The sequence below is a fragment of the Chenopodium album genome, chromosome 9 (assembly GCF_948465745.1).
Source record: "Chenopodium album chromosome 9, dcCheAlbu1.1, whole genome shotgun sequence".
NCBI classification, from domain to species: Eukaryota; Viridiplantae; Streptophyta; class Magnoliopsida; order Caryophyllales; family Amaranthaceae; genus Chenopodium; species Chenopodium album.
Window position 1 is genome coordinate 20,828,668 of NC_137842.1, and position 10,295 is coordinate 20,838,962.

Consider the following 10,295-nt stretch of genomic DNA (forward strand, 5'->3'; position numbering starts at 1 on the left):
AGTACTTAGAACTTTTCGAGTCTCATCCACTCAATTGAAATAATTGCCAAAATAAATTTTAGGAATTAAATAGAAATCCTCCCCAGTGGAGTCGCCAAAAACTGTAGGGTATATTTCAAGCATTACCCCAAACTTGAACCCCACTGTGATCATAGACTTAAGAATGGTGGCGTTTAAAGGGAAGAAAGCTAGAGCAAAAGAGTCGCCAACAAGTTTTAAGAGCTTGTAAACCGTTCACAGGGTGAAGGTTACACCCCTTAACGATCCAAAGAGATCGTTAACTCCAATAGGTCTGGAACCAGGACTGGAAGTTCATGGATGAAGGTACAAATTCAATCTAAAAGAGAAAGAGCCTGCCCTAATAATAGGCCTCTACTTTATTCTTCTCGTATTCATGTGCGCTTTCTAACTAACATGAAATCATTAGGGTTACCCTAAAACTGTTTAATCTATGTTGGTTGAATATTAATGCACAAATAAATCTATTATTGGCGATCACTTGAATTATAATCCAATAAACCCTAAACAAGATTATTAATTATCTTATTAAGCGTGATTACAAGTACAAATTCCCTTTAAACATGCATAAAAGGAGTGATCAAGCATTAACAATAATAAAAATCAAGCAACGTAATAATCATAATAATCATAATAAAAATAATCATGTTAAAGTATAATAATAGCAATATCCTAGGCATGATACTAACAAGATTAATGACAAACCCTAACATGTCACTAAACATTAAAGATCAAAGCTTTAACCCTAACATGATACTAACATGCTATAAGGAAAGAAAATAGGAAGCATTCTTTTAATCATTCTTGATATTAGAAATATTAATAATTACCCTAAACAGGATACTAGGAAGCAATAAAACATCCTAACATGATACTAGGTATCAAAATAACAATCTAAACATGATTTCTGTATAAAAATATCAATAAAACAAATAAATACTTACTTTGATGCCTCGTACCTCTTTCTAATAACAAAATACACACGTTAGTAACTTCAAGGAAAATAGTAAAATTAAACAATTAAATTTAATAATTGAAATAGAGATTTGGGACCAAACACTCAGATATATCAAACCTTTCACGTCTAGGGTGAAGGCAACTTCGAACTTGGCTAGGTGTGTCTAGTACTAATGTATGAGGAATTTTGTTTGTAAAAGGCTAGTTTAGAAAGAGAGAGAGAATTAAGAAATTATTGATGAGAGTTGATGATTTGAAAAAGGGTATATATGACCTCTATTTATAGAGAAAAAAGAGAGTGTCGAAGATTAAGAAAAGAATCCGAATTCGAATCGAAACAAAACACGATGGACAACAGTTTTTGCGGATTTTGTTTTTATCATATCTTTCATTTTTGCGGATTTGAAAGCTCTTGAAGTCTACTTTCCAACCTAATTAAAACCGGATAAAAATATTAAGTAGTTATAAAGATATGGCCGAAATAGTAGGAAGGTGTCAGTTTTAGATAGAGTTTTGTATTTCTTTCATATCTTTTTCATTATAGCTCGGAATAATATTATAATATATCATTGGAAAGATAATTTCAATATCTATCCAACCATATAAGATTTTGATAAAGATTAAGAGGCACAAAATTAATATGTTACTGTCTTTGAACATCTTTAAATTTGAATAGAATTAGTATTAAAAAAAAGGAATGTTTTTATAAAAGGAAAGTTTTTATTAAACTTAAATTCTTTAATCTTATCTTTTAAAAAAGGATAATTAAGATCTTTTAGAAACTTATAGATGCTTCTAATTAATGCTAATTAGTTTAGGAATAGGATTAGACCTTTGGACACTCCACATGATTATTGGGCGGTAGGTAAGATCCGGTTCGAGCCTAGTTTAGTATGTTGGCCATAACTTCCTCATTATTCATCGGAATTGGGCTTATAATGTATCGATGGAAAGGTATTTTCAAGCCCCATCAAACTACACTATTATTGGACCTATATCATGGACTAAAATAAAATGGAATGCACGTTTTCCATAAATAGGGTAAGAACAGAAATATTTTCAAAAACAGAAAGAAGAGATATTTTAATAAAAACAACAACATCACTAGACTTTTGCTTTGTTTGATAATCAAAGGACATGAAAGGTATTCATCAATGGGTTTGGTTTTTTAGAGACAAAAATAGGTGTCTACAGTACTACGTACTCTATTTTTGTTCAAACATAGTATCATGCGGCTAGGAAAACCGTAGATACTATAGAACCTTTTATTTATTATTATTTTGCACAATTTAGCATATCTCGATGTCGTGGCTCTGGTTCTTGTTCTTGCGAGGATCACTGGGATGAAGGGCCCGTTGACGGAGGCGAGGGAGCTTTCACTAGCCTAGGAGAGCTCCCTAAGTAGGATGAGCGCACTCTCTACTTCATGCCCGAGTTTCACCTCTCAAATAGAGTGCGGCTTGGAATGTTCGGCGATCGTGTTCGTTGCCACAGCTCAGGAAACGGGTCTATTAGTAAGTTTTACGTCCATCACTTTTGCGACAACAACGAGTTGTGCGAGCTATGGGAGTCTTGTGGTCTAACCCCTCTTATTTAGGCTACTAGGGCCACCTACTCTTTCACGTCGAGCTGTTCTCTAGTTCGAGCTTGGTGGAGTTCTTTTGGGACAACACCAACGCTTTTCACTTTCCGTGGGGTAAGATGACCATCACTCTATTGACTTCATTTGATTCTCTTTAGGGTGGAATTCCTTCTATTTTATAGCTCTTTTATGTAGTTTTTCCTTAGTCTTACTCTTTATTTCTTTAGTTTGCATTTTCTTAGTTGAATTTCTATTTTTTATGCATTTCTTGGTTTATTTTGTTATTTTCTCTTTTATTTGCTTGTTTTCGTTCATTTTTCCAGGTTATGATCGTAATTCGAAGATTCTCGAGTCTTCTCCTAAGTTTAACATCGATTGAGATGCCTCCTGCCTACCACTTGAAGTTCAAGTTTAAAGGATTGTATTGGCTAAGTCTTCTAGCTCGTGCATGCAAGCGATGGGTACACGAATCCTGGTGTTGAACCCACTATGGGGGCTATTTGAAGACTGCATCCTTCCGTGTTCATCAGCATCATTAAGTGGAGCGCACGAGGAAGAGCAAGTTGAATATGGAGGAAGCTACCTTGCTTCCAGGCGCAGGTGCGCGCGACCATGGCACGGTCGTACAACCTTGTGGCGCGGCCGCGCCTCTCTAAGTCTCTGTTCTGTACCCAGTTTTTCCCGGCCACGCTCTCTCTTGTAGTTGGCCGCGCCTGTACCGGTCTATTTTAGACGATCTAACTAATTTCTCTTTGTTAGTTTTACTATATATAGACTTTCCTTCTATTTTTAGATCGGGAGAGTTCTTTTAAAATTAGAATAGAATTAGGTTAGATTTTGTAGAAAGAGAAACTCTAGTTTGTAGAAATAGAATTTCTTGATTGATGATTGAAGATTGATGATTCTCAGTATTTTCTCCATAGATTTGAAGCAAGTTTGTAAGGATTTCATTACTTTAATGCAATCTCTAGCTTTTGATTTTAATTATTATGTTAATTTTTCAAGTTTAATTGATATTTTATTGATTTTAGCTTGATTAATATGATGATGATGAATTTGTTGTTTAGTTTAGTTTTGATTTTGATTTGCATGGATTGTGAGTGGTCTACTTGCTAGGGTGATGGTGAAGCATATATGAGTAATGGTTTGATGCTAATTGGGTGAAATTGATGGAGTTGATGTTTTGCTTAAATTGGTTGATTGATTGATTATGTGCATATGTGTGTTTAATTTAGGAGTGATCAACTTAGTTACTCGCACTAGATTGCATTGTAAGATCACATTGATACGACAATTGATTTGTGGCTTGCATTTGTCGATTGAGTTAATTTGCAAAGTTGGCGCTAGTTTTACCTCTAGGAGATTAGCCTACCATACTCTCTTGATTGCTTAATTGATTTTCCCTCGCAACACTTGATTTAGTCAATTCCATTCCCAATTAGTTGTATCCATTGCGTGTATATGTAGATCCTAAACTCTAGTGTTTTATATATTTGATTTCATTTAGATTGTTTGATTGTTTTAGAATATACACACCTTACTTCACTACTTCGAAATTGCTTAGCTTTAGCACTAGCATTCACCTCCCACTCCTAGTGGTTCGACCCTCGACTTACTCCTATGCTAGTTATAAGGGTGTGTTAAGTGATTACAAATTTTTTTTGGCCAAAGGAAGATTAGTCCAACGACCTAGTCTCAATCCTTTTTCAAAATGGAGCCGTTGTCGGGGAGTGGCGAAGTTGTTTGCTATTGTTGTTGAGTCTATTTTACTAAATTTCTAAAATACAATAATATTTTTCTCTTTTGGCTACATTTGTAGCCTTGTTAATTTTCCTTTAAGTTTGTGTGTATAAGTTAACATGGGAGAACTCCCGAGGGATACGTTGAAGGAGTTGGGCACTCCGGGTGCATACAAGTATGAGAGCGGGATTGCTCCATTATTGATCCCGGATAGTGATTTTGAAATCAAGCCGGCAATGATAACTTTGATTGAAAGGCGGCAATATAATGGAGGATTAAGTGAAATTCCCCTAAATCATCTTAAGGAGATCGAGAAATATTGCAACACAATTAAGGGGAACGGGGTTGCTCAAGAATTCATAAGGATCAAACTATTTCCTTTCTCTCTAATTTGAAGAGCTTAAGAGTGGCTAGAAAAGGAAGTGAAGCCTAATTCTTTGAGAACTTGGGATGAAGTCACCAATGATTCCATTCCCGTTTCTTCCTTCAAAAGAAAACAGCGAAGGCAAGAGCTTTGATTCAAGGTTTCAAGCAAAGGTCTAGTGAAAGCCTCTATGATGCGTGGGAGCAAAGAGTATCAAGGTTTCAAGCAAAGGTCTAGTGAAAGCCTCTATGAAGCATGGGAGAGATACAAAGAGTGTCAACGTGAGTGTCCTCACCTTGGAATCCCCACTTAGCTAATCATTCAAATTTTTTATGGTGGTTTGAGTCCTCAAGGGAGGTCAAGTCTTGATGCCGGAGCCGGAGGCCCAATCATGAATAAGACCGAGGAAGAGATTGTAAATATCATTGAGGATGTAGTTAGACACTACATGGAATGGCAAGATGATGAGACAGAGCCGATAAACAAGAGTAGCACTACAGGATGCTCGATTGAACAACTTAATGCTATCAACAACTTGTAAACTCAAATTTTTATAGTTGACAAATTGTTGTATATATGAGTGTGGATATATGTTTACGCTTTTTGTATATATGATTGTGGATATAGCTTTTAACAAGCTAGGGGGTGTTAGTTTGTTTTTGTTTGGTGACTTCTTTGTTTTGGTGTCGAGGTTTGGCCAATATTTGCTTCATAACCTAGGTGTACAACCAAATTCTAAATTTTAGGCCTACCCCTAACCTTTTCCCTTACGTTACCACCTTTGGGAAAGTCCTTTCGACCTAGTGGTTGAGTCACATACCAAGGGAGGGCATTATGAGTTAAAGCCTAAGTAGAAGGGATGCAAGGTCAAGATGTCGAGAACCCTCAAACTTTATTCTTTTCCGGTTTCTTCGAGGAACCATAGAAGGGATGCAAGGTCAAGGAGCCATTGGGAGAACGCGGTTAGATTGGTAGGGATGAAAGTGGATTGTGCCTCATTAGTTCTCTACGCTTAGCATACCTTATTTTTCAATCTACGTGGATGTCTTGGAGCATGTATACCCCTATCATATTGAAAAGTGTTCATTCACTTGCATTTGACCGTTTGCGAAAATCCTTATCAAGAGCTATTTGTTTGAATTTTTTTTTTACCTTCTTTTCTTTTATTGATTTTGCCTCGTTTTATTTCAAAGAGTTATGGGTTAAGCTCTTAGGAAACCTTTACGAGACCTCACTCGTCCATATAGGCAATTTTGGGGTTTAAAGGGCTTGTCATAGCTAAAAACAACCGTGATACTTACGTAGTGATTTTTAGTGTATATTCCCATCTCATGTCTTTCTTTTTCTTTTTGAATAATTAAGTCTTTCATCCGTATTCTTTCTTGCTTTATTTTGCTCGAGGACGAGCAAAAGTTTAGCTTGGGGGAATATGATGAGTGTCATTTATGGCACTCATTTTGTTCTCTTAAGGATGGAATTCATGTTATTTTATAGCTCTTTTATTTAGTTTTTCCTTTGTTTTACACTTTATTTCTTTAGTTTGCATTTTCATACTTGAATTTTTATTTTTATGCATTTCTTTTTATTTTTGTTATTTCTCTTTTATTTGCTTGTTTTCGTTCATTTTTCAGGTTATGATCGTCATTAGAAGATTCCCGAGTCCCTTCCCAAGTTTTACATCGATTGTGATGCCTCTTGCCTACCACTTGAAGTTCAAGTTTGGAGGATTGTATAGGCTAAATCTTCTAGTTCGTGCATGCAAGCGGTGGGTACACCAATCCTTGTGTTGAACCCACTGTGGGGGTTATTTGGAGACTTCCTCCTTCCATGTTCATCAACATCATTAAGTGGAGTGCAAGAGGAAGAGCAAGTTGAAGTTGAAGGAAGCTTCCCTGCTCCCAGGCGTGGGCGCGCGCGACTATGGCGCGCCAGTGCGACCTGGTGGCATGGGCGCGCCTCACTCGGGCGCGGGTGCCCCTCTCTGGGTCTCTGTTCCGTACCCAATTTTGTGCGGCCTGTAGGGAATATTTCAATCATTACCCCAAACTTGAACCCCACTATGATCATACACTTAAGCATGGTGGCGTCCAAAGGGAAGGAAGCTAGAGAAGTAGAGTCGCCAAAAAGTTTTAGGAACTTGTAAACCGTTCACAGGGTGAAGGTTACACCCCTTAACAATCTCCTCCAATAGGTCTAGAACCAAGACTTGAAGTTCGGGGATGAAGGTACAAATTCAATCTACAAGAGAAAGAACCTGCCTTAATAATAGGCCCCTACTTTATTCTTCTCGTATTCATGTGCGCTTTCTAACTAACATGCAATCAATAGGTTTACTCCTAAACTTGTTTAATCGATGTCTGTTGAATATTAATGCACAAATAAATCTATTTTTGGCGATCACTTGAATTATAATCAAATTAACCCTTAACAAGATTATTAACTATCTTATTAAGCATGATTACAAGTACAAATTCCCCTTTAAACATGCATAAAAGGCGTGATAAATCAATAATAATAAAAGTATATCAAGCAACATGATATTAATAATATTCATAACAATAATTATAACAATTATTAAAATAATCATGTTAAAAATAAAGCATAATAACAATAGCAAGATCCTAGGCATAATACTAACAAGATTAATAACAAACCCTAACATGTCACTAAACATTAAAGATCAAAGCTTTAACTCTAACATGATAATAACATGCTATTAGAAAAGAAAATAGAAAGCAGTCTTTTAATCATACTTGATATTAGGAATATTTAGTTGTTACCCTAAACATGATACTAGGAAGCAATCAAAACATCCTAACTTGATACTTGGAATAAAAATAACAACCTAAACATGATTTATATATCATAATATCAATGAAACAATTAAAGTACTTACTTGGATGCCTCGTACCTCTTTCTAATAACAAAATACACACGTTAGTAACTTCAAGGAAAATAATAAATCAAAACAATTAAATTAAATAATTGAAATAGAGATTTGGAACCAAACCCTCAGAAATATAAAACCTTTCACGTCTATGGCGAAGACAACTTTGAACGTGGCTTGGTGTGTCTAGTGCTAATGTATGAGGAATTGTGTTTTGTAAAAGGCTAGTTAGAAAGAGAGAGAGAGAATCAAGAATTTCTTGATGAGAGTTGGTGAATAAAAACGGAGGTTTAAGGAAGCTATTTATAATGAAAATAAGCCGGAATATGATAAAAAAGAATCAGAGTTTAAAAAAGAATAAAACACGACGTTGTCGCCACACAAGTCTCTTTCGCCGAGCGACAGAGCCTGTCGCCAGGCGACAGCCTGTGGTGCGGTGCTGCAGACAATTTTTTTACACGTTTTCATATTTTGATAAAATTTAAGCGTACGAGGGGCAAAGCTGTAATTTCCTTAAAAACACTTATTTTATTCTAAATAAAACTCTTAAAACTCAATTATCAATGCTAACCACATTAGGATTCAAAAGAAGATTCTAGAAGACTATAATCAATCCTAATTGCATTAGGAATGATAAATCATAATAGGCCCTCCTCTAGATCATTGGGCCGCATATAAATATCAAATCGGGCGCAGTTTAGTATTTTGGCCATAACTTCCTCATTATTCATAGGAATCGGGCTTATAATATATCGTTGGAAAGCTCTTTTCGAGCCCAATCAAACTAAACTATTATTGGACCCTTTCTATGGACCAAACTAAACAAGATTGGATATTTTCATAAAATAGATTTTTCAAAAATAGAGAGAAAGAAGAGAATAAAAAATAACCGCAACACTAGACTTTTCACACTTTCATTTCATTCGATTATGATATGACGTGAAAGGTATTCATCACTGGGTTTTGTTTTGAAGAGACACATTTGGGTGTCTACAAAAGCCCCCACTTTGACTGAGTTTGAAGAAACGGGAGTTTCGAAAACAAAAGTCAAAGTAGCGATAGGGATGGAAAATGATTCAAAATGTTCTGTAATCCCAAATCATCCTTGTAACGATGATACCTACAAAATAGCGTTAGTTAAAATAGATAAGAGAGTTAAGAATCCCGTATCTTTCGCCATCAAGCACACATCTCTGATGGTAACCGATCTGTTGCAGTGTTGTTGACAACCTTCCACAAGCTAGGGAACGCCATCTTGTTGTTTTGATGTTGATATGTCAACGCGTCTCTTAACAAAGAGCTTTTGTTTTTGTTTGATGATTTTCCTCAAGCTAGGGGATACCGCCTGAAGATTGCTACGCCTGTAACTGTCTCCAATTCTGCTGTGAAAGTCTTCTGCAAGCTAGAGAATCCTATAGAAGATTGGTTCGCATGAAACGATATTCTACCGCTTTTGACCATCTTCCACAAGCCAGGTAACATGATCGAAGATTGCTTCGCCTGAAGCCATCCTCATTTGGTGCGACAATACTCTAAAAAGTAGCACTGAAGACCAACGCATGTCGATCCTTTAAAGTTCGCTTGAAATTTGCTTTTGCTATGCTAGTGCGTCAGCGCTTTTGCTGCTTGTGAACCAGTATGTCGGTGCTCATGTTGTTCGTGAACCAATTTCTCGGCGCCTTTGCTTTTTATGAACAATTATATCGGTGCATTTGTGTTGAGCCAATGTTTAGGTGCTTTAAGCAAAGTGAGACGATCATTTATTAGGTCGATCACTTAATGCGATTGTAATCCAGCCAATTATTAAATCATGTCAAAAAGCTTAGAGGGGCTAACTGGCATACCAAGGAACCCAAAATCGTTATATGATGTTGAAATAATCATTCTGAGAGGCTTAGCGTTCTGTCGCTGCTGCAACGTAGCTGTCGCCGCGATTTTTCCCTGTCGCTCGGCGCTGCACTTTGTCGCTTGGCGACAGAGTTGTCGTGCGACGCTGCTGTCGGGATTTTTGCATAAATCCCCTTTCTTCCTCGCTGCTACTGCTTTCATTCATTTGAGTTTCGTCACGAAAACTTCGAATTTCTCGTTCTTGCTCGTTTCTCAACCAAATTTGCTCAAATTTGTTGCAAATCAAAGGTTTGTTGATCTACTTTGCTTATCTATGTAAGTTTTTGTCCAAATTCACTCAAATTTTTGTGAATTTCGCACTTGTTCATTCACGAAATTCTTGAAAATTAGAAACTTACATTTCTCAATTTGCTTTGTTTGTCAAATTTTATGCTATGAAATTGCTTGATTATGTTTATACATTGACTTGGGAGTATTTTGATACTTGTTTGACTAAATTTGGTGGAGAAACGAACAATTCTTGATTGTTGAACTTTTTAAGGTCTTGAGAACAATGTGACTCGTTCTTGGTGTTTTTGCTAGCAATTCTTATCCAATTTGTCACAATAATTATCACAATATTGCAAGAAATTGTTTGATTGCTTAAAAAATGCCATATATGCTTGAATTGAAATTGCGCTCTATTTTAGTAATACATACTCTTTTTTTTTTTTGCAAACATAGTATCATGCGGCTAGGCGAACCTTAGATACTATAGAACCTTAATGTAGTATGGCTACACAGCGACGTTCCAGCTCCCGGTCCTGAGACACACGACGGTAGCATGATCCCGTTCAGGAGGACGCCGATTCGTCCACCTCTTTCGGTCCCTTCCCTGAGTGGGATGAGTGGACGTTATT

The 10,295-nt window shown here is 36.4% G+C and overlaps 1 pseudogene; it reads right to left on the bottom strand.

Annotated features, from left to right (window-relative positions):
- Nucleotides 1-4,870: 4,870 nt before the first annotated feature.
- LOC145561132 (small nucleolar RNA R71) lies at nucleotides 4,871-4,964 on the bottom strand (annotated as a pseudogene).
- Nucleotides 4,965-10,295: the final 5,331 nt, after the last annotated feature.